Here is a 7,150-nt window from a genome sequence, read left to right on the forward strand (position 1 = left end):
GTTGTCAAGAGACTGGGCATTGGCGAGTAGTATGCTAGGGAGTGGTGCGCGATGTGCCCGTCTCCGGAGCCTGACCAGAAGACCGCTTAGTTTGCCCCTTTTACGGTGACGTTGTTTAGGTTCGCCGGCTGGGATCCGATCCATTGTCCTGGGTGGAGGGCAAAGCACAGGTTCCGCTTCGGGAAAGTCATATTCCTGGTCACAATAATGGTGAGTTGACGTTGCTCTTATATTCAGTAGTTCATCCCGACTGTGGGTAATGAAACCTAAGATTACCTGGGGAACCAATGTAAGAAATAACACGTAAAACTACAAAATACTGCATAGTTTCCTAGGAATGCGAAGCGAGGCGGCCATCTCTGTCGGCTAAACCCTACCCTTAGGAAAAAAATATTGCAGTCAGAGTGCAGTATAACTACAGTATACTGCAGTATAACTACAGTATGCTGCAAATACTGCGTCTAAAAATAACACCTGTTTTTTTACTGCAGTAATTTTGAAGTTAAGAGTTCAGTATAACTGCAGTTATTCTGCAATTATTGGGTCCAAAATATCACAGTCGACTAAAGTTATTCTGCAATTTTACCTGCAGTTTAAAAACTGCAATCTTTTTTTTATTTGTTTTTCTGAACAAATCTCCCCTCACAGAGGTGTCAAATCATGAGTTTGTGTGTATGTTATGCATGGATGTCAATGGGAGATTTGGCAAAAACTTTGGTGTAAAAATGATTATGGGTGAGTATTGTATCTCAAGATGGTATTCACTCTATACCACCTCTGTATCTCAAACATCACACAGACTACTTTTCCTGATGGCCAAGTTACTATTTATTTATAAAATGTAACCTGCCTTGTTCAGGGGAACAGTGGGTTAACTGCCTTGTTCAGGGGAATAGTGGGTTAACTGCCTTGTTCAGGGGAATAGTGGGTTAACTGCCTTGTTCAGGGGCAGAACAACATATTTTTTACTTGTCAGCTCAGGGATTTGATTCAGCAACCTTTTGGTTACTGGCCCAACACTCTAACCACTAGGCTACCTGCCAACCCCTACTATAATGATGTCAGTTGGAAATTCTGCAAAATGTACTGATGCAGAAGCCAGGATTCACCCCACCCTGACTATTCATACACACTATATACATTCTACAAAAGTCAAATTAGTGGATTTGGCTATTTCAGCGACACCCGTTGCTGACAGGTGTATAAAATTGAGCACACAGCCATGCAATCTCCATAGGAAAACATTGGCAGTAGAATTGCCTTACTGAAGAGCTCAGTGACTTTCAACGTGGCACTGTCATAGGATGCCACCTTTCCAAAAAGTCAGTTTGTCAAATTTCTGCCCTGCTAGAACTTCCCCGGTCAACTGTAAGTGCTGTTATTGTGAAGTGGAAACGTCTAGGAGCAACAACGGCTCACAAGCTCACAGAACGAGACCATGAGTGCTGAAGCATTGTAACACTCACTACCAGGTTCCAAACTGCCTCTGGAAGCAACGTCAGAACAATAACTGTTCGTCGGGAGCTTCCTGAAATAAGTTTCCATGGCCGAGCAGCCACACACAAGCCTCAGATCACCATGCACAATGCCAGGTATTGGTTGGAGTGGTGTTAAGGTTGGCGCCATTGGACTCTGGAGCAGTGGAAACACGTTCTCTGGAGTGATGAATCGCGCTTCACCATCTGGCAGTCCAACAGACGAATCTGGGTTTGACAGATGCCAGGAGAGCGCTACCTGCCCCAATGCATAGTGTTAACTGTAAAGTTTGGTGGGGGAATAATGGTCTGCCGCTGTTTTTCACGGATCAGGCTGGCCCCTTAGTTCCAGGGAAGGGAAATCTTAACTCTACAGCATACAATTACATTTTAGACAATTCTGTGCTTCCAAGTTTGTGGCAACAGTTTGGGGATGGCCCTTTCCTGTTTCAGCGTGACAGTGCACAAAGCAAGGTCCATACAGAAATTGTTTGTCGAGATCGGTGTGGAAGAACTTGATGGTCATGCACAGAACCCTGTTCAAACATCTAGTGAAAAGCCTTTCCAGAAGAGTGGAGGCTGTTATAGCAGCAAAGGACGGGACCAACTCCTTATTAATGCCCATGATTTTGGAATGAGATGTTCGACGAGCAGGTGCCCACATACTTTCGGTCATGTAGTGTATTTCTCTTCCTAGCAATGAGGTTGATGTATCATCTGTGTAGGCTACGTGGTAGTGCTTCTTCTATCGCAGGACCAGTAGAATGGGGGTCTGAATAAACATGAACCATGGCTTAGACCCCAAAAGCACCCTATTCCCTATATAGTGCTCTATATTTGACCAGAGCCATATGGGGGATAGGTTGCCATTTGGGACAGCCGATGGCTGAGGGGCTAAGGCTGTTCTTCAACCTATTAGTCTGGAGAAAGCTATTTTCCACCCCAACATTGACGTTATGCATGCAGAAATTACAACAATGTCTATATAGGAGATATCTTCCAATCGAGTAATATTTTTGTACATAATTGATCTCTCAGCATCACAAAGAGAGACGACATGGTGGTGTCCGATCTTACATTGCCTTTCAATGATCTTTAACCCCTGTTCTCGGAGGGTTAGACAGATCAATGCTACATTCCTCATGTGCCCCTGAGGAAGGCATGTGTCTTTAACAGGGACAAAGAAGAGGGTCTATAGACACTGCCCCATTAGGCTCTTTGAATAAGGGCCTAACACTGACTTTGAGACGGATAGCTGGGCTCATGTTAATGATGGTGACTGAATGTGTTCTACGAGGACTTTGAGCCTGCACTCGATGCTCTTGTGTGTTCTACGAGGACTTTTAGCCTGCACTGGATGCTCTTGTGTGTTCTACGAGGACTTTTAGCCTGCACTGGATGCTCTTGTGTGTTCTACGTGGACTTTGAGCCTGCACTGGATGCTTTTGTGTGTTCTACGTGGACTTTTAGCCTGCACTGGATGCTCTTGTGTGTTCTACGAGGACTTTTAGCCTGCACTGGATATTCTTGTGTGTACTACGAGGACTTTGAGCCTGCACTGGATGCTCCTGTGTGTTCTACGAGGACTTTGAGCCTGCACTGGATGCTCTTGTGTCGTCTACGAGGACTTTGAGCCTGCACTGGATGCTCTTGTGTGTTCTACAAGGACTTTGAGCCTGCACTGGATGCTCTTGTGTGTTCTACGTGGACTTTGAGCCTGCACTAGATGCTCGTGTGTTCTACGTGGACTTTGAGCCTGCACTGGATGCTCTTGTGTGTTCTACGTGGACTTTGAGCCTGCACTGGATGCTCTTGTGTGTTCTACGAGGACTTTTAGCCTGCACTGGATGCTATTGTGTGTTCTACGAGGACTTTTAGCCTGCACTGGATGCTCTTGTGTGTTCTACGAGGACTTTTAGCCTGCACTGGATGCTATTGTGTGTTCTACGAGGACTTTGAGCTTGCACTGGATGCTATTGTGTGTTCTACGAGGACTTTTAGCCTGCACTGGATGCTCTTGTGTGTTCTACGAGGACTTTGAGCCTGCACTGGATGCTCTTGTGTGTTCTACGAGGACTTTTATTCTGCACTGGATGCTATTGTGTGTTCTACGAGGACTTTTAGCCTGCACTGGATGCTCTTGTGTGTTCTACGAGGACTTTGAGCCTGCACTGGATGCTCTTGTGTGTTCTACGAGGACTTTGAGCCTGCACTGGATGCTCTTGTGTGTTCTACGAGGACTTTTAGCCTGCACTGGATGCTCTTGTGTGTTCTACGTGGACTTTTATTCTGCACTGGATGCTATTGTGTGTTCTACGAGGACTTTTAGCCTGCACTGGATGCTCTTGTGTGTTCTACGTGGACTTTGAGCTTGCACTGGATGCTCTTGTACTCGGCTCAGCTGCAAATCCATGCACTATATTTAGACTTTATGCAGTTAGTATTAGTTTTGTCTAAGACAAAAATATCAATACAATAGGGTAGTCTAGTGGTTAGAGAGTTGGACTAGTAACCGGAAGTTTGCAAGTTCAAACGATCTGACAAGGTACAAATCTGTCGTTCTGCCCCTGAACAGGCAGTTAACCCACTGTTCCTAGGCCGTCATTGAAAATAAGAATTTGTTCTTAACTGACTTGCCTAGTTAAAATAAAAGTTTTAAAAAAATAATGAAAATAATGGAATGTAGACATTGTGTTTGTGAAAAGACAGACAGAGAATGGATTTCAACAACTATTTATTGTTTCTGAAGTATATGTAACAAAATAATTGCTATGGATAAAAACATCATTTTTTAAAAACACTGCACAACTAAGTAAAAATGTTTACAGACAACAAGCCTCACTAAATTGTACAAAAATAACGGTAAAAATAACAACATAAACGATAAACAGAACATCCTCATGTCAGTGTGCAAACCGTTTATACATATACGGACACGCCCCCTTCCGCAGGCAGCGAATCCTGATAAATTATTTAAATAGCATTTATCTACACGAATCGATCTCTCACACACAGAATAGCAAAGACAAAGCAAAACAGAACAATCATTTATCCATTAAAAGAGCACTGGACAAAAGACACAAAAGCAAAAATAGAATATGTATATAAAAACAACTCTCCCATTTGACTGTTTTTTTTTTTACTGTAGGGGGGTGTTGGGCGGGGGGGGGGGGGGGGGGGGGGGGGGTGTCTGTGTTGAAAAGAAAAGTAGTAATATTTACAGATTCATGGTACAGTAGCAATAAGATGTTGATCCATTTGTATTCTGTAAGCGTACAATGAAAAAATAAAAAAATCACATTTTTTTTTTCTCGATCAAATTAATTATACAACAGCAATGAGGTATTATGTGTACATCATACATCAAAGGTTCCTTTGTTTTTAATCTCAGAAGAAAAGGATACACCGGTCACATACATGCCATTCTGAGTCAGATGCCCTAGTTCTAACCATGGCTATAATGGGATTAGAGTAAGATCCCACTTCTGACACCAAAGGCACCAGGCTGACTGACTCTGGATCAGTTTACACCTTGAACACTGGGGAATGGTCTTTACTTCCTCAAAGTATTTTTTGCCTAAAATGACATACCCCAAATCTATCTGCCTGTAGCTCAGGACCTGACTCTGGATCAGTTTACACCTTGAACACCTGGGGAATAGTCTTTACTTCCTCAAAGTATTTTTTGCCTAAAATGACATACCCAAATCTATCTGCCTGTAGCTCAGGACCTGACTCTGGATCAGTTTACACCTTGAACACCTGGGGAATAGTCTTTACTTCCTCAAAGTATTTTTTGCCTAAAATGACATACCCAAATCTATCTGCCTGTAGCTCAGGACCTGAAGCAAGGATATGCATATTATTGATAACATTTGAAAGGAAACACTTTGAAGTTTGTGAAAATGTTAAGTTAATGTAGGAGAATATAACATATTAAATCTGGGAAAAGATAATACAAAGAAAACAACATGCGTTTCATTTGTACTTTTTCGTACCATCATTTTTTAAATGCAATAGAAAGGCCATAATGTATTATTAAAGCCCAGGTGCAATTGAGATTTTGGCCACTAGATGGCAGCAGTGTTTGTGCAACGTTTTAGACGGATCCAATGAACCATTGCATTTTTGTTCAACATTTTGTTTTAAGACTGCCCAAATTTTCTTATTTGGTTTATTAATACATTTTTAAGTTCACAACTGTGCACTTTCTTCAAACAATAGCATGGTATTATTTCATTGTAATAGCTTCTGTAAATTGGACAGTGCAGTTAGATTAACAAGAATTTTTTATTTTTTTTCCAATATCAGATATGTCTATGTCCTGGGAAATGTTCTTGTTACTTACAACTCCATGCTAATTACATTAGGCTACTTTAGCTACTTCAACTCAACCGTCAAACAATTTTTTTTTTTTAAAGCTTCTAAAGATGTTCAATGTTTCTAATTTGATCTTTTTACATTTGTAAAATAAATTAACAGAATATTTGTAACATTTAATGTTCGAAATGGAAAGTGTCGTAATAGACAGAATGGCTTTGACTTACTGGCACTGACAATGCCCTTTTTTAATTGGCCCTCCCATGTCATTTTCTGCAATGGTTTGATATGCTAAGATGGCCGCTCCCATCTTACCCTGAGTATCACGATGTTCCATTTCAACTGAACTATATCAATCTAATGCCAGCCACAAAGCCTACAAGCAATCGTGTATTTGACAAAAAAAAGTATTTTGGCTCGTTTTAATTTTGGTTTGTTTTCTTTTCTCTCCAAGGGAACATATATAGAGGGGTAAAAGCAAGCGTTAAATGTCTTCTTATTTACACACAAACATACGTATATACATCATACATACACCATCCTCCATATCTTGTTGTTACGCAACTGACTTCCAAGGGCTACAAGTCCTTTCCTGACGAAAACTTAAAGTAAAAAAGTCTTATTGCGTTCTTCAACCACTGAGCCAAAAAACCCTCATCAGAGCTGTATCGTTCAGAACCTACATCCGCCTAGATTTGTTTTTGTAGAAACGGAACATCACATACTCTTTCTTTGGGACGTCCATTCCAGAACAAAGAGATGGAAAGAAAGAAAGAGGGATAGCGAGTGAGAGATGGATAGAAAGAGGGATAGCGAGAGAGAGAGAGATGGACAGAAAGAGGGATAGCGAGAGAGAGATGGACAGAAAAAGGGATAGCGAGAGAGAGAGATGGATAGAAAGAGGGATAGCGAGAGAGAGAGATGGATAGAAAGAGGGATAGCGAGAGAGAGAGATGGATAGAAAGAGGGATAGCGAGAGAGAGATGGATAGCGAGAGAGAGATGGATAGAAAGAGGGATAGCGAGAGAGAGAGATGATAGAAAGAGGGATAGCGAGAGAGAGATGGACAGAAAGAGGGATAGCGAGAGAGAGATGGACAGAAAGAGGGATAGCGAGAGAGAGATGGACAGAAAGAGGGATAGCGAGAGAGAGATGGACAGAAAGAGGGATAGCGAGAGAGAGAGATGGATAGAAAGAGGGATAGCGAGAGAGAGAGATGGATAGAAAGAGGGATGGCGAGAGAGAGATGGATAGCGAGAGAGAGATGGATAGAAAGAGGGATAGCGAGAGAGAGATGGATAGAAAGAGGGATAGCGAGAGAGAGATGGACAGAAAGAGGGATAGCGAGAGAGAGA

General features: G+C 42.1%; 1 long non-coding RNA gene across 1 annotated transcript; it reads right to left on the reverse strand.

The window, feature by feature from the left end:
- Positions 1-4,192: 4,192 nt before the first annotated feature.
- LOC118965488 lies at positions 4,193-6,667 on the reverse strand. Its single transcript, XR_005052767.1, has 2 exons — positions 5,096-6,667; positions 4,193-4,984 (listed from the first exon to the last, which is right to left on the reverse strand). It is a non-coding gene; the product is annotated as an uncharacterized LOC118965488 (long non-coding RNA).
- Between the last annotated feature and the right edge of the window lie 483 nt (positions 6,668-7,150).

Source organism: Oncorhynchus mykiss, chromosome 8 (assembly GCF_013265735.2).
Source record: "Oncorhynchus mykiss isolate Arlee chromosome 8, USDA_OmykA_1.1, whole genome shotgun sequence".
NCBI lineage: Eukaryota > Metazoa > Chordata > Actinopteri > Salmoniformes > Salmonidae > Oncorhynchus > Oncorhynchus mykiss.